The 18,940-nt window shown below is 39.8% G+C and overlaps 1 protein-coding gene across 1 annotated transcript in view; it reads right to left on the bottom strand.

Annotated features, from left to right (window-relative positions):
* The window catches only part of LOC135220183 (protein hu-li tai shao-like), a 211,276-nt gene extending 203,846 nt beyond the window's left edge, over positions 1 to 7,430 (bottom strand). The window contains exon 1 of the mRNA XM_064257546.1: positions 7,275 to 7,430. The gene's annotated coding sequence lies outside the window, so the exon portion shown is untranslated. The remainder of the gene's footprint in view (positions 1 to 7,274) is intronic.
* Positions 7,431 to 18,940: the final 11,510 nt, after the last annotated feature.

Here is an 18,940-nt window from a genome sequence, read left to right as displayed (position 1 = left end):
GCTGCAAAAACACAGCTATTCCCAGGTGAAAATGCATTGAATCGAGTCCCTAGGGTGTCAAAAAGCAGAGGGGGGGGGGGGTGATTTTCATTAGAGAAAAGAGAAGGAAAATATTAGTTCAAACGGATTGCAGAGTCCACATTCGCCTTCAGGAGAGACGTGATTCATACAACCAATTACAAATAAGACGGGTATAAAATCTAGGAAGCAATGACGGTCAAAAATGAACTATAAATAACTCCACTATATAAATACACAAAAAACTCACGCAAACGCTGTTTGGAATTGAAACTGGAATAAAAGATTTAAACGAAAGGCAAAGCGCTGGGAACTATGAGGTCATTCAACACTTAAAATAATGTTGACGTATACTTGTTAGGAGACGGTGGAAAGCAGGATGGATTTAAGAAAATACGAACGGAGGTACAGTAAATGACAAAGGCTTCAGCTAGGGGTCAAAGGGACGCTGCAAAGAACCTTAAGTAATGTCTTCAGTGCACTGCGTGAGGTACACTGACGGCACTAACCCCTACGGGAAGGCTTTGTTTGATTCGCTCTATAAAAAAAATCGCCGAGAAACAAAAAATCTTGAAAATAATCGACTTGCATGAGCACTTTTTCTGGCATCTTTCAACATCTTGCTGTCAAACTTCCGACAAAAGTCGTTGGCGTTCTGGGGAAACTTTCCATACCGGTTACAACATCCTGGTGGACATCATAATGAGCACGTTTCAATTAAATACCAACCTCAAATGGTTTACCGGATTTTCTATCAGGCAGGGATCTTTCAATCTGATCCCACATGAATTTTCTTATTAGGGGGTGCATGATAATTATGACCTAACCAAAAAAAATATAGACATGAATCACGCGGCGAGATATGCTAGTGATTGCTTCCTGTAAACATATACATGTAACCGATCATTTTAAGGGAAAATCTATGAATATACAGAGAACATTTCCTTCTTAGATTCACTGACGAAATCTTCCTTACTTTGACAAAACTATCATTTGCAACGATATATGCCCCAACCATATGCCAACATCCGGCGAATCCTTGTCTCATCGAAAATCCCAGCTTCAGGTCTCCCATTTCGCAGAAAACGCCCCTTTCTCGGAATAGCTGAGTAGAACGAAAAGCCCCCAACCCAGCCTTTCAAGCAAAAAATAAATAAATCAATCAATCAATAAACAAATATATATACACACTATAATATAATGATCAATTCTGTATTGGAAGCATTTGTTGTCAGAAATGCTACGGTCATTAGTTTGTGAATTCCCCGATACTTCACGAGATTAATCAAAGGTAATTGCATCATTTATTTTGCAATGGAAGCTGATGAAATTAACAGATAGGACATCGTAGAACAAAATTCTTTACCTCCAAAAATTACTAGATGTCGAACACCATGATAAAAATTTGTCTTAAACTAATACTTTATAAGAGTGTTTTACCAAATTTTCGTGCTGTAACTTGCAACCAAAGAAAGTGCATGTCATTTGTTTTAAACTGTATCGAATACATTCTTAAAGGTGCAGGTGGAACTCCATACTGCTAAATTTCTTTATGAATACTAAGAACAGCTGCCTTTCTTTTTCGTGTGCTTGAAATAACTGTGGGAGATTTTCTTGATGTCCCCTTAGTACGACAGTCTAATCCAATTCCCGGAGGAGAACGGTACTTCAATAATAATAATAATAATAATATAATTAGTAGTAGTAGTAGTAGTCTTTCACTGCAAACGAACTATATACAGACACTTCCGGTGAGGGCAATCGGCGATGCTCTCCGAGGTGCGGACGCATCTTGGAAGAGCAAAAGGAGCAAAACGCAATAGTCACGAATTAAGGTTAATCATGGGCAACTTGGGCACTTCCCGGTTACTGCCGCTGAAGTTTCAAGTTCTCAGATATCCCAAACCGTTCTGGTGCTGTCCACAAGACCAAAATGTCTGGTATGTAATCTCCTACTATTTAATCTCTCTCCTTACTGTAAACGGAACGTAAACTTTCTAATTGCTCCCAAGGTATGCTGTTGTTGTTAACAGAACTAAATCTTCTCTTTCTGAATATCTATAGCACGGTTCTAAACTCTTTCATTCTCTTACTTATTCTTGTTCTTATTATTTTTCTGGTTAGACCTTTCGGCAGTACTTTTAAATATTCTCAAACTTTGAAAGCCTCGTCTGTTTGCCTATGCTATTAATACTCGCCTTAGACTCATCCATGAGTGAGTTCGCGGCAAAATCACGAATCTCACAAAGCAGCAACACAACTCGAGCGTTTTTTTTTCCCAATTCCTCAAAACTGCAAAAGCCGGCAATAGCCTAAATACATCTGGCGAAGTTACTCCGTATCTAAAATTAATGAAACGGCAGAGGCTGCGTCACAAACACAAAGTTATTCACACCCTTCAATTCACCCCCATGCACGCAACTTCTCCACTAAACCCTGATCTCTTGAGGAAAACAATTTTAACTCAAAGACGCCTTTCCATGTTTGCTATTCATTTGGCAAATTAATAAACAGTCAAACTCAAACCTTAATTCCTATCTATCGACAGACATCTTCTGGTCCGTGACACCGTAAGTGTGACCCCACCTGTGACACTACTTCGAAGGCAATGTATCAAGGAGGACAAGTGCTCTCTCTCTCTCTCTCTCTCTCTCTCTCTCTCTCTCTCTCTCTCGTCTCTCTCTCTCTCTCTCTCTCTCTCTCTCTCTCTCTCTCTCTCTCTCTCTCTCAACTGGGGAGGGGAAACTTCCCTTTAATATTCACAGCAACAGTTCTGAGAGAATTATACAGCTGGACAGTCAACGTCTGAAGTCTAAAAATGACTGGATATAAAATTCAAACCCCATGAGTATGGATGGCCTCCTTCACAACTTTGAAAACAGTAAGCCAGTTACTGACACCATCTCATGTAGTGGCAAACATGATCGTATGTTGTCAACCAGACTGTTACTATGATACCCAAAGTAAAATCTGAGTCTGTGTAACTAAAATGAAAATGTTAGTGTAATCCGAGACTGCATACCTTCTAAATACGTAACAATTTTCCCTCTCTACATACATGGTAATCAATTCCAACGGAGTCCCATCCAACCCACCCCTATCCCCCGGGGACATCCACCATGGTTAATATTAAGAACATCCAATGTTTTGACCAGCATTTTCTAATATAAATCAAAGTAGCAAGTCTTGTCTATACATACTGTAAGTCTGAACTATTCCTCTGATCCAGGGCAAGACATGTGATCATTAGCTGTCTTACCGGTTCATACTGCTGGCCTTGTGTCCCAGCTATCCGTCTATCTGAACAATTAACATTCTACCAATCATTATTCTAGTCCTTTCTCTGGCTGCTGTTTGCCTTCCATGAATTGCTCTCCCATGCATCATAATTCGGCGTCAATTTTTTTTTACTTTCAAAATATAAATTTGACTACAAAATACAAGTAATAACAGTACCCTAGGTGATTATACAAAACACAAAAGTAAAATTGCAAAGTCTGAAATTCCAAAAGTAAGCCTTTCACATAAACCTAAGTGGAAGTTGACTGTAGCTTCTATAATTAGCTATGGTTATATAATCTGCTATGCAATAACATATAAAAAAAGCATTTGTATGAGGAGCTTGGGACTATGATAATGAGCAAATAAAGGTGCCAAAATAGGCTCAACGTTCCTCTTTTCTACGGTCTTTAGGTCAGTAAGATGCAAGGGAAAGAAACTCCAGGTGTTATCCTTCTTACAAAGGATCAAATTTTGAGATGAAGCAACTAACACCATACTGCCACAAACGATCACGAATATAAGAGCCACCGCACCGGAGTCCAGGTTTACAAGTGGTCACTCATGTAATCACCAACCAGGCTCAATTCTGCAGCTAACTTGATTATATTTATTATTCATATACAAAGTGAACTGAATGCATTATTGCTGCCAAATATGGAAATAAATTACTAGTAAACATCTTGTGTTACCATTCCAGAGCATGAGCTTCTGGTAATATAATTTTCAAGAGGTGATGCTGGATGACATCACTAACATTATGGTTATATAGCTCCCAAAACTGGCTAAAATTTTCTACATAACCTTCACCATCCATGCAAATAGCCAAAGTTTTAGTTAACTAAACACCAACTTCCCTTCAACTGCGACAAACCTCAATAGAGTATAAAAACAGTAAAAAAATTATCAAAGTATGGATTACATCAGCAAAGGCGAGTCTCACACTATACTAAGTACAGTAATGTGGTGCCAGTTTAAGAAGAGCACTGACTTTTCTTAACAGTGTGCTAATACTGTATAACGCTTCATAACTGAAATCAACTACTGTGCCACCTACAATGAAATATCCTTTTCCTCAAAATATTGCTAACTTACTGGTCCACACATCACCCATTTTTGCTAATCATCTACAGATGTCATTTCTCACAAACTGTCCAAAAGTTTCCATTATTCTTTGAAATTTAGTGTTGTTGAGCTTCATTTATTATCCAGGCTCTATCAACCTTCATGATAATACAAATGCCGCTAATTCTCTTTATTCACCTACATTTAGTTGATCACCACTGATAATCCAGATACTGTTCCCCGCACACCGGTCTGGAATCAACATACTGTTGACACTTTAGGATAATCAAGACTGTGTGTATGTTGATCCCTCTAGTCAACTTAAATCAATCAAAACTGAATGGAATTTTTTCTTAAAAAGGGTTTCAGGATATATTAATCAAAAGTCCTATTCTATTCTTTGACATCACACTAACCAAATTCACAAGACCTTAAACTACAACCTCAACCTTTAACGTTGTGCCAATGGTCACTACATAAATCAATCTGTACAGTGAAGTAAAAGTAAACTGACAAAAAATAACCTAAAAACTATAGAATTAAATACTGAACTGGGAAGAAAAACTTCAGAAATTATCTTGAGTATAGTAGAGAAAGATACACTTATTGGCAACAGCACAGATCTGAAACATGTAGTACTGATGTATGGATAGTGAAGAATTAAACATGCCTTAAGAAAATTTACTTTTCATTTAGAAACTTGGCATGAAAAGCTCAACATGACAAGGACATGACTGACAAGTCTATATTAATTCCTTAACTGACTAATTTGAGTTCAAGATTTCCACAACTCTTTTGGTTTTGAATCTAGTCATGGCCTTGTCAATACATGATGGATTTTCTCCAGAGATTCATTAGTAACTTATTTTTTAATGCTGCAGCAAATTTTGACATTAAAAAAATTATATATTTATATGCATACAGGCCCTGAAAATATTTAGGATACATTCTGATGTTTCTGGGGATTATTTTAACAAATTCAACTTGAATTTCTGCCAGAAAGTCAGGTTAGGTGGTGAAGTCCTCGGTGAAGGGGAAAGGGGGAGAAGAGGCAAGGTCCAAGTCAGGAAAACTCCATTACTCCTGGTTACATTAGATCAAGGTAAAGGAATGTTAGGATGCACTTTTGTGCAGTATTTCACTAAATGATTTACAGGCACCTGGATCAAGTAAGTGGGTATCCAGGATACACACAATCAGTCAGAATCCAGCATTCTAGTTTAAATCTGAATGTAGCCATTTATTTTACTATTTCTTTCATTCTCCCAACAAAAACACCCTACTATTCTTCAGCCTTGGAATGGGGGGGGGGGGAGGTAATGGGCCACCCACCAATATTTATAGAAATATTAAACAGACCAAAATATATTTTAAATTTGTGCTGAACTACTGGTTAAAACAAAAATAAGATAGCAGCGTGGAGAAATCTCAAAAATTATCATGGGAAAAGTATTTAACTGGTAATAATATAATGAGGAAATTATTTAACTTGCAACGAAGATGAAAAATGAAAAATAAGCCTTATAAAATAACCTTGAGCCTAAAATACCTCCGACAGCTACACAAAAAATATGCTCCAAAATAAATTATAAGTGAAAAATTACTAACCTAACAGATAATGTAGGACTAGCCTATCACAACTTTAATACAACATAGCAGGCTAAGGAGGAGGTAGAAACCATACCATGTGGTCCACCTAATTACTCGAGTTAACCTCACGTAGTCTAATAAAGCAGGGAAATATAGGTCTAGCCTACGCAGCAGGGCCAAGCATATTTAGGCTATCCATATGGTAGGGTAAATGACCAAACGGCAACATAGCAGCCACCAATCCTGGAATGTGGCCACCTTCCTGAAAAAGTACTTGAATTCAGTGCCATGAGCATCAGTCAAGAGTTGACGCCCATCTTGGCAGAACAACAAGACCTCTACACAACTCTCAAAGCAAGTGTTTTCTCCTAAATTACGATATAATGGAATAATTCAAGCACTTTTCTTGGGTAGTGGCCGCGTTCCGAGAGAGGCGGCCGCTACGTCGCCGCTCAGCCATTTACCCTATTGGGAAATAGGCTAGCTTCAATGCTTTAGGTAATGGCTCCCCAACTAAAATCACTAGGTAGGCATATCATAATAAAAACTGCCCTTCCTTCTTTGTTTTCCTTCTCAATGAAAAATCTTTGCCTTGAGAAATCCAGGTAAGCAATGCTACCTTAAATTCGAAGCTACACTGAAGGTGGGTGTGTCCAGATGAAGTTAGTTGGCCTACCTAGGTATCCCGTAGCAAAAGTTCATTGAAATTTTACCAAATAAGGAGGGCAGTTGAAGGATTTATTGGAGTTATTTTAAACATGTGGAGCCCAAGTGCACAACCATGCTTTAGCCTAACCCAGGATTGCAATCCATGCCTGACCTTGTTACCTGACGTCGCCTTGCCGACGACTGAATTTAAAATCAAGACATACCGAGGTAGTCATGTCTACCTGACTGTTAGAGATCCTAACCTATTTTGTGTTTTGTATTTTGATTCACATGTACCACATCATGCCATTGAGAAATACGTCTCCGCCACGTAAGCCCTAATTAAGCCCACAGAAGTAAACCCAGCACTGGCTAGGTACCTAGGGACCAAGCCAGAAGTCCGAGCTACGAGCGCCGAGCTTCACATACAATAAAAACGAAATGAAACGAGATAAACAAGAATCCACGGTTTCATTAGAAACAAACTGCATTGCAGAGTGGATATAACATCATGGAATGATTGAAATGAGCTTCAAACACGAGTTTTAGTCCTATCAAATTTTGACACACCCAGGGCCCAGCCCACCAGACAACCCGACCAGCCCCACCTTCTTTCAAACCGGCTGAGTATCTCTTTGATTCTTTATTAAATATCGAACGAAATTCTCACTTACCTTTTATTAGCTGCACCTGGGCTTGAGCTGCCACAGAACCTGCAACGGTTCTCTTTCAGGTAATAATTAATCGGTTATTATATAAGACTTTCTGTGAACATTTGCTTTAGCTTGTCCAAAGATGAAGAATCTCAATTGGTGTGAAACGCAAGTAAGGATAAAATTGTTTATGTTCGAATTCCCTCGAAACAATGCATTCATTGTCCAGAGAATCAGTGAGTCCTTCACAGAGTCTCTGTTGCATCAATTTCTATATTGGGTATATTACAAAATTTAAATAACAATGTGGTGATGAAAATAAGTGCCAGAAATTTTAAATATTGCATGAATTGATAGATTTTCTTCTCTGTTGACTATGGTGATGTATTGACATAATTTTTTACATATTTATATGTATAAGATTATTTGAAGTGAGTATATTCCTACGCCATCCAATTAACGGAATTCTACACGGAAAAAGAAGCTATTTTGTACGATGACTCGTGTCATACTTCACTGAAGTTATGCAGTTGATGTTGTTACTGCTGCTGCTGTTGTTGTCATCGTAGATTGTGCCTTTAAAACGGCTCCAGCGGGGGACCATGAAATCAAATTTGCCCTAAATAGGGACGTCAGTACACATAGACACTGATTTACGAATCTCTCTCTCTCTCTCTCTCTCTCTCTCTCTCTCTCTCTCTCTCTCTCTCTCTCTCTCTCTCTCTCTCTCTCTCATATGAAACATTTAATCGTAACCTTTCCGTATGAAGCACGAGACAATTTAAAACCCCATATTATAAATAACGTTATTAAAAACAACTGTTGCTATCCCCATGCCCTTCCCGCCTAGGTTTCAACCCAACAAAGTCAGTGGACTACCTGGCACACAGTTCAGTAACCATGGTGGTATTTAACAGAAGTGCTCTTGCTCCCTCGGAAGTCGAACCTCTTGCAAGTTGAATTGTCAGGTTGTCTAATGGTTATGATATTCGCCCGGGATGGATTACAGAGCAGACGGGAAGATGTGAGCGCATTACGTACAAACGTCTTGTGCCTCTGTGGTTTACAGCCAGGCCTGAATAAGATATATTGTAAATTGTAATAGTTGCCAAAGAGCAATCTAACTCCAGGGTAGTAGCTACCGTGTGGCGGGATCACAAGCTTAAAAAACAAGTAGCAAATCCCACCCACATAAACCTAACCACTCCAGCTGCCAAACCCACCCTCAGTCACACTTTATTCTATACACTACAGAATACAAGCAGGACAATTAACCTAAACCTACACACAGAAAAAAAATGTACTTAACCACTCCAGATACTCCGGGCTATGCTGTGCTGTCTGCTGGTCAAAGTCACCGAGACCACCAACAACAACAAAGAACCACAACCCAGGACCACAACTCAACAACAGCAAGGAACACAACCACAACTCCACAACTCAACTCAACAACAAACAAGGAATACAACTCTTAACCCGCCCCAACCCCCCTAACAAAACTACACAAATGACAACTCTTACCTATAGGTAGTGGCCGGCCTCTCTCTGCAAACATGTCAACTAGGCTAATGAGTTCACATAAATACTAAAATATGCTATTTATTTCCCAAACCAGATGAACATAAAATGGGACAAAATGATTAATAAGTCATATTTGAAAACAGGTCTGCCCCACAAAGAACTGTAAATTATCATTCCACTCTCCTGGATTAGTGTAGTAATCACCCCAAAGTCTCAAATTGTCAACCTTACATTCTGACAGTCAAACTTAGAGAATCCTGTTTCTAGAATAATGACATGGGACCCATCTGTAACAAAGAGACATATTCATTATATTCCCCACTACACAATGTTAAATAAATGTATACACTTCACACTTCTCTCTTTTCAAAGGCAACTGTTTCTAAGTCATTTAAATATGTGCCATACCTTTGATGGGCCTTGCCTCAACACCTGGTGTCCTCTGAACCGTCTTCCTCCCTATCTCAAAGGAATGTGTGCTTATTCTCTTAAGTGTCTCGAGCGGCCGGACTTGTCATGCACGTACAAATGGATGTACACATCCACCACACCCTAAGATTACCCGTGGCAACAGTTCAAACAGCCATCAGCACAGTAATGCATACACATGAAATTCCTTCGTTTCCAAGAAGGCTATCTCTAGGGGCTCTCTGTCTCCAAGCCAGAGAAGCTGACATCACGTAATTCACTAACACATCAATTTATTTTTTAATATGGTTCGGCCCCCTATGTCCTTTGTGCACTCCTGTCGCACACCACATCAGCAACTAATGCACAATGTTTCAATTTGCCACATGATTTAGGGCTACCTCTGTTGCTGGAGCCCTTGTGCCTCGCCGGATGCACAGAAGTTTAAGAACTCCTAACGCACAAATTGTGTAACGTTTGTTGATGAAAAACTCATCCTCGTCACTAAGGTAAGCAGAACTCGACGAATAGTTGTAGATGCAGGTCGAGCACGTAAACCATCTCGAAACAATTCAGCATGCGCCATTATTCAGCATCTGCGACCCTTGTGATTGTATCTAACACCCCCTCGTCACGAAACTGTAGATTCGACGTTTTCTACTGAAGGAAACGTGGTCACCACCCCGTTGTCAAGGAAATATCCCGTGACTTCCATGCAAGTGCACCTCGCACCCGCCTCATAGAAGATTGTAGACTCCTGATTTATCCCAGAACATATCCTGAGACGATATACCGACGACATCTCATCTGCTGCAAGGCAATCCATAGCATCGCCACTTGTGTGTAGACTCGACTCGACCTCTGGTACTGTAGAACAAAGTCGTTTCCATCGTCACCATCACGTGAAGTTGAGAATTCTCTAAAGTCATCGTGTGTCCGCATTTAAAAAGTCTACATGATCATAGAATAACTAAAGTCTTGCTTTACCCCACAAATCTGTCATTAATTAATATACTCAATCTCCTAGTCAAATATTAAAAATTCCTCACTAAACAAAATATAATCTTAACCCACGGAATCCTCACAAGTAATCCCATATCTGACAAACACACTATCAAAAGAAGAACCCATAATGTCTAACAGCAAAAACCCCTTTTACTGTTTATATAACTAACCTCCATGAAATATAATGCCGAACACCCCTTCTATCTAACTCACATACCACGACAAATTATATCTCCTGTCTTAAATAGAAATGCTATTCAAAGCTTAACCCCAATTACGACATCTCTCATAGGGAAAGAAAAAAAAAAGAAAAAAATAATAACAACAATAATAAGTGAACTTTCCCCATTACAAAACGCACACAAGAGAGGAAAAAACATATATATAATCCAACATTTTCCCCAAAAATGCAGTATGTACCGTTAGGGAATTTGCTACCGCAACAATCTCATTGACCAGAAATGACCGGAAACAACCCCCTTACATAGTACATCTCCGTGGAATGCCAAAATCAACATCTCCAAAAATAGTGCAAATCTCCGAGTAATCAACTCCAAAGGAAAAAATCAGCAACCGGACTCATCACAGCATTATCAGCAAAAATCCACCTGTGAACACCTCAGGTGCTTTGAACCGTACTATAAATTTGTCTAGTAAGACTTGGAACCTCAGAAACCATTATTCTCCAAATACTCTATACTAACACCATATACGTAACCACATTTCACAAACTTATCTCCAGGATATCACCAAGGTGCCCAAAAAAATTGTCCTTAAAACATAACTCCCCCATGACATTACCCCAATTATATAAAACCACAATGCAGCAGTGTCACTCGCCCCCAATAGCCACAACACCAAAATGAACCACAATAACCCCCTCTTTGGCTCGTAAAACCACAGAATTTTAGGCCCCAAATCCCATACACAGGAATTATCACATGTTTATCATGACGTTTCTCAGCTAAAACAAAAATTCGCCATATTTCCTAACAACTTTCCACGTAAAATATTAACCTCTGAATCTCACTCCAAAACGCCGCAGTTTGCGCAAAATAAAAAAAAACAGTGGAAGAAAATTAATGTGAGAAAAAATAACATTAAAACATTTCACCACCAATTGCAAAAACCAGACAGCAAGAAAAAAAATGCAATTGCATGACAATATATTAATCACCACAACCAATTCTTTTCAATTTTGAGATACGTGTTAATCTCGACCGACCTGTTTTCTCCTTTAAGACTACAAATCTGTTTCCAGTTTTTCCTCAACGACTTTAAAAGGACCTTCAAACTTCAGGCCTAATTTGTAGTTCAGCTCGTTCCTCACGTTAATTTTTAAAAATACCTTGTCTCCGACATTGATCTTGGGATCAGATGTTTTACTAATACTTTTCTGTACCATCTCTCTGGTTGCGGATTCAAGGTTACGGCTGAGACAAGCATGTCTCTCTCTCACTGTGGATACCAACACCTGGATCCTATCCTCCCCATGATGAGATATAGTTAGCAAATCAAATGTGCCTCGTGCTGGGCAACCAAACAAAGCTTCAAATGGGGACATTTTAATGGAATCCCTAACCATAGTGTTAATACTATGTCTAACAACATCAATATATCTGTCCCAATTCTTATCATTACCACCTACAATTTTCCTGAGAGCCTCGAGCACTTTCCTGTTCACTCGTTCACACAACCCATCAGCCTCAGGTCTGTATGAAATAACTGTTACTTTCTGTATCCCCATGACTTCCACTAAACATTCCAAAGTTTTGTTCACTAATTCTCTACTGCTGTTGGTCAATTGAACTTCGGGTGAGCTGTATCTACAAATGACGCCATTGAAAAAAGCCACAGCTACTTCTTCAGCCATTTTATGCTTAAGTAGGAAAATTTCTACTATCCTTGTAAGTTCATCTATTATCACTAACAAGTACTTATTTGCATATCTAGACTCACAAAAATTTCCCAGGATATCCATATGTATTCTCTGAAAGGTCTACTTGGTATAGGATACGATCCTAATTTGCATGAAGTTATCCTTGCAGGCTTGCATGCATTGCACACTGTACAATTTCTCACAAAATTTTCCACATCTTTCCCCATGTTTTTCCAAATGTATTTAGCACGAACCTCATTATACGTTTTTTCTATTCCCAAGTGTGGACTACCGAACCTGCAATGAACTATATCCAAAACCACTGGAATTAGGACTTTCGGAATTACGATCTGTGTCGTATCTCCTTTACTTTCGCTGATTCTCAATTTATATTTAATTTTCCTAAGCAATAGATTACCTTGTAACTCCAAACCCGAAAAAGGCAACTTATAATGTTTCCTGACTAATTCCTCTCTAAGAAACGCTTTTGCGTCTGCTAGAATCTTGTCTTCATCTTGCCATTGCTCTATGAGAGCCATATCCCATTGTATAGACTCAGTAGTGACTTGTGCAACTTAGAATCCTTCTGTGTCATGAAAACTTCTACTGAGGGCATCTGCAACTACATTAAATTTCCCCTCTATATATTTGAGCTTTGCATCAAAATCTCTGATAGTTAAAAACCATCGAGCTCTTTTAGGCAACAAATTGGGTTTATTAAAAAGATCTAATAATGGCTTGTGTTCTGTAAGAACTTCTACTTTATTCCCCATCAATAACATTTTAAAATGAACCAAGCTCGACACTATTGCAAAGGCTTCTTTATCTATGGTAGCCATTGATCTCTCATTGCTGCCCTTTGTTCTGAACTTCCTGCTATAAAAGGCTATGGGATGGGATTTCCCATCAAACTTTTGCATTCCTGGCGGGCATCGGTCACTAATGTAAAAGGTTTGTTAATATCCGGAAACTTCAAAATAGGGGGATTCATTAACGCGTCCTTGAGCTTTTGAAAACTCTCCGCCTGGGGTTCCTTCCATTGAAATTGAACGTCTTCCCGCAATACATCAGTTAGGGGACCTGCTATATTAGAGAACCCTTTCACAAACCCACTGAAGAAACTGGTGATACCCAGGAATGATTTAATCTCTTTCTTTGATCTGGGGGTGCGAAAATTCGCTATTGCTTTGACTTTATCGTCATTTACTCTAACCCCTTCCTTAGATATGATATGGCCTAGATATGTGATTTGTTTTTTCAAGAACGAACACTTAGCTAGCTTAATTTTCAGCCCTGCTAATCTAAGCCTCCTAAGTACTTCTGTAAGCACTTCCAGGTGTTGCGCAATCGTGTCTGTTGCGACCAATATGTCATCCATATACACAAAAACATTTTTGCCCAATAACCCGTGCAAAACTGTGTTTACCAACCTGGTAAAAGTCATTGGACTGCCCAATAAACCGAACGGCATTTGTGTAAAGTTATAGTGTCCCTTGGGCACTGAAAAAGCCGTATATTCCTTGCTACTTTCACTAAGAGGGACCTGCAAAAAACCCTGCACCAAATCAATTGAGCTATAAATATTATGTCCCCCGATTTCAACAAAAAGATTTGGTATGCACACGACTGGATATCAGTCAGGGATTGTCTTCATTTAAATGTCTAAAATCGACGCATACACGGACAGAACCGTCCTTCTTAGGCACCGCTAACAAGGGAAAGTTGTAAGGAGACACACTAGGTCTAATGATTCCTTTTTCCTCCCATCTATTGACCTCTTTCTCTACCTGTTCTCTGATTTTGAAAGGTATGCGGTATGCAGGAATATAAATGGGTTTTTTGCCACTTTCCAAATTTACCTTATGCTCTAACACATTAGTCAACCCCAATTTATCACCTTGTAAGGTATCCCCAAATTCTGCCAAGAGCTCGCTTATCACTTCAACATGTTCACTATAATCCCCATTAGCTAAATGTTCTCTAAATATTCGTTTCCTTGATTGCATTTCTGCCTCTGAAAACTCAGGTTTCATCTCTACAATAGCCACTGAACCACTATCACAACTCCAATCTTGGAAATCCAATATATATGTATTCCTTTGGTATCTCCTAACTGTATCATTACAGTTTAGCAATTCTAACCATGTAATCCCATCCTTGGATACACTGTTCACCGATGCCGTGCTAATAACCCCTCTAAGCCTCTTGCTATTTTCAGTAACACACACTTCCGTAGGAAGAAAAACACCAGGCATTGCGACTGTTATCCCATTAACACCCGCATGAATCGAAATCTTGTCTCCTACATGCAGGATGACCCAGCAAAAGTCTGTTGCCCAACGCAATCCCTTTCATTACCAAAAATGGTTCTGTTAGTACTCTGTCACCAAGAGTCAACTGTATTTGAACACAACCCAGGGTATATAATCTATGGGTTTGCATGTCACACACCGTCTCCATTGAGGGTTTCAAAGGGTAATGGAAGAACACGGATTGATACAAATTATAGTCCATTAAATTTATAGATGCACCTGTGTCTATAAAGATCGGGATATCCACATCCCCCACTGTTCCATAAACTATAGGCCTGGGCTCTGGGGCGTCCCCCACAAGACCACAATGGCACGTACTAATCACCTGTACTCTTTTTGTTGATCGGCCTCCCAAAAATTTCGCCGATCCCTTTGCCGTCTGGAATGACCTGCCTGGGAAGTCCTCACATTATGACTCCCAGAACTTTGAGGTGTAGGCCTCGCATCTTTCCATGTCTGAGACGGACAAGATTGCCAATAGTGATCCGCACTCTTACACATTCCACAATATTTAGCTCTACACATTTTCTTTGGGTGCTCTGGTTTATTACAATTGAAACAGCGCAATTGCTGTTGCCTTTGATCGATCGATCTTTTGTCATATTCAACTTTTGCACACAAACAGGGAGAAGAAAATTCTGTGTCTCTTTCCACCCTATTTCCCGGGCCTGTCCCATTTAAAAATGTACTACCTACAGTGGGACATTTAGACATGTTTCTCAATTTGGGCATAAAGTAATTCTTCGTCTGAAGTAGGCTCAATCTTTTCATCAAAACTATTCACTATTGCATCCGGTACATCATGCAAGAGCATCGAAAAATGGATCAGTTTATGTAAATTGTCAAGTGAGACACTACCTCCTGTAACTCATTCAGATGTTTTCAATTTTCCTACCCAATCTGCCACTGAGTCAAAAAGTTTTGAACTATGTTCTACCAGGCTATTTGTGCCCTTTTGTAACTTATATAGACCCCTGAGGTCCCTCACCACATCCCCGTGTTCCTTTGAGCCATAAGCTGCTTTTAAAAATGCTTGCAAATCAGTCCAGGTACGACATTTTGCAAATTGGAAACTTCTCCAACAACGGGAGAGGTCACCTTTATTGAATTCTAGCAAAGCTTTCACCTCTGTAAACGCCTCTACATCATCCGTTATGTTTTTTGCACTTAAATAACTATTTAAACCTTCAATAAAGATTTGCACTGGCTGCGAAAGTGCCCCATCTACAATTCCCCTGCACGGGCTCACACCCCCACTAACGTTTTGACATGATGGAGCAGAGTCGTAGTACCTTTGCATCCGCCATTTTCCTCTCTTTACGGAAGCTTTTGTGTTTTATAAGATTTCCCGACCTCAATAACATTAATGTATTTATATACACACAAAACACAATCCAGAAAAATTATTGCAAACTTTCCCCAACAAAAGATAACAAAAAAAAAAACATGCACCACACCCAGTAAACATCCCACAACAGCTGTTCACAGAACAAGGTCACACGAAAATAACACAAAAAAACAGGGAGGAGATAAAAGGAAAAAAAAAAATGCAAAAGCATTTTGCTCAGTGAACCAGCCCAGCAACGAACCTCTCTCTCCCTCACACTCATTCACTCAAATTCTTGCCTCTCTCTCTCTCTCTCTCTCTCTCTCTCTCTCTCTCTCTCTCTCTCTCTCAGGACATAACTCACAACATCCGAAAAACCTCATTCATATTATTACAAAAACCTCCCCAATGTCCATCGAATTTCGAGAGACACCAAAATAAAAATACGCTTCAAGCAAATTCATCACAAATAAAAAGAGAAAAAACAAAGGAGAAAAAAACAATAAAATTACACTCACATCTTCATATGACTGGAACCCAAACTTGTATACGCATCTCACGTATGCATAACCTATTCACCACACCCACTAAACACTTTAATATGTCAAAAATTAAACTTTTTCCCTCATAACTTCAGGACACTAGTTTTCACGAATCACTGACCGGCTAAACTATCTGAAATGCAGAGAGAGAGACTTGACGCTTCAAACACCAAACCATTGAATCAGCAAAGAGAACCCTGAGTTGCCTGTGACATAATTATAAGCCCTTTTCCTACTAACTAGCCACTAGTCTCTTTCAGAGGGGTGGGTTCGAATCCCACCGCTGCCACCAATAACTCTTACCACCCCCCTAAACAAACTACACAAATGACAACTCTTACCTGTCGGTAGCGGCCAGCCTCTCTCTGCAAACATTGTCAAATATGCTATTTATTTCCCAAACCAGATGAACATAAAATGGGACAAAATGATTAACAAGTCATATTTGAAAAACAGGTCTGCCCCACAAGGAACTGAAAATTATCATTCCACTCTCCTGGATTAGTGTAAGTAATCACCCCAAAGTCTCAAATTGTCAACCTTACATTCTGACAGTCAAACTTAGAGAATCCCATTTCTAGAATAATGACATGGGACCCATCTGTAACAAAGAGACATTCATTATATTCCCCACTACACAATGTTAAATAAATATATACACTTCACACTTCTCTCTTTTCAAAGGCAACTGTTTCTAAGTCATTTAAATACTATGTGCCATACCTTTGATGGGCCTTGCCTCAACACCTGGTGTCCTCTGAACCATCTTCCTCTCTATCTCAAAGGAATGTGTGCTTATTCTCTTAAGTGTCTCGAGCGGCTGGACCTGTCATGCACGTACAAACGGATGTACACATCCAACATACCCTAAGATCGCCTGTGGCAACAGTTCAAACAGCCATCAGCCCAATAATGCACACACATCAAATTCCTTCGTTTCCAAGAAGGCTATCTCTAGGGGCTCTCTGTCTCCAAGCCAGAGAAGCTGACATCACGTAATTCACTAACACATCAATTTATTCTTTAATAAAACCACAACAAAAAACCACTGCAGAAACAATCACTAACACAAAAACAACAACACAAAAAGGCAACCCACACACCCACTAACAACACCAAGGAATCCCAACAGCTCACTAACAACAACCCTTAACAACTCACAACCACACCAAGAAGCTACAACAGCCAACAACAACAACAACTCTCAACTATAACAATCACATACAACCCTCAAGAACTTAAAAGCACAACAAATCCAACAGCACAGGCACAACAACTCCAAAGCAAACAACATCAAACTTAACAAAGACAACAAATCAATAACACAACTCAACTGACTTTCAATTCCTTCAAGACTTAACAGACTGCTGCCAACACTACTTATCTTCACAAGTTCTGCCTAAAACTGACTAAAAACTGACTCAAAACACAGAAATCTAACTCCAACAGCATCAGCAGACAATCCAGAACTCACCAACAGCAAATTCAGTCGTTAACCATCCAACCACCAATTACACCCCCCCTCTCTCTCTCTCTCTCTCACAGACGTTGTCAAATGGAACTCCATAACTCCTCCATATTTCCTCCCCATTACATTTGACAAAGTCTCCTTACACTCACAACACCCATACTAAATAGCCTTCTGCAACACCCCCGGATGCTTGGACGCGGGCTCCCTGGATCTTGTTTGAGGGCCCTCATACACACTCTCAGTTAAACCGCCATCAACTTCTCCCAGACCACTTCCAGTCAGACTACCATTACCATCTCCCTCACTACCATCCTCCCAAATCCCATTCACTATCTCATCTATCCCTTCTAACTCTTGTCTGAATATCTCTCGTAACTCTGCCACCAAATCACTTACCTAATTTACACTCCTGCCAAACTCCCGAAGAGACTCATTCATACTGCCAACTACATCTTACCATCTGATCCCCTTCCTGGTGAAACTTCACTAAACCCTGACAATTCAAACCCCCACACACTATATGTACTATTCCTCCCTCAAAGTCATCCGTATTACATGCCTTATCCACCATTTTTACCCCAACACTAACCCCTCTTATCATGTAGTTCACGTTTCTCCCTTTCATTCCCTTTCCTTACCTTCTTCCGCTTTCTTCCATATTCAACCAACACCAACTGCCGATCTTCCAGACCCATTTGCTCACTGACACTCGGCTCACATTTATTCAGTTTCAACCATTCACTCATCACATTCTCCTGAACATACTGCCGCACACTAGAGGACCCACCCAACTGAATCCCCTTAACATCTAGTTACCCGAATTCCCAACCTGACTCATCCTCTTTCGCTTACACACACTCGCCACGTGACCTTCCATTCCACATTCAACACATTTCGCACACTGTTCTTTACACATCCTAGTATAATGCCCGTTCTTCCCGTAGTTGCAACAAACTACGTTCATACAGGTACCCCGACATCCACTAGCTATGTGCCCTGCCTGTCCACACCTATAACATTTAATATCCCTATCTTTCTTACACTTGCTCACTAAATGCCTCGTTTGCCCACACCCAAAGCACGCTCCTAACGCCCACCGACATTCATCCTTCCTGTGTCCTGGCTTACCACATCTATAACACTGCTGCTCTCGCTCACAACTAACTGACCCTACTCTTCCAACACTCTCACTCCTATCTCTTTTAGGGCTAACTACACTTAC

This window comes from Macrobrachium nipponense, chromosome 11 (assembly GCF_015104395.2).
Source record: "Macrobrachium nipponense isolate FS-2020 chromosome 11, ASM1510439v2, whole genome shotgun sequence".
Lineage (NCBI taxonomy): Eukaryota > Metazoa > Arthropoda > Malacostraca > Decapoda > Palaemonidae > Macrobrachium > Macrobrachium nipponense.
The sequence above is the reverse complement of the archived record's forward strand: the minus strand, read 5'-3'. Positions and strand labels throughout refer to the sequence as shown.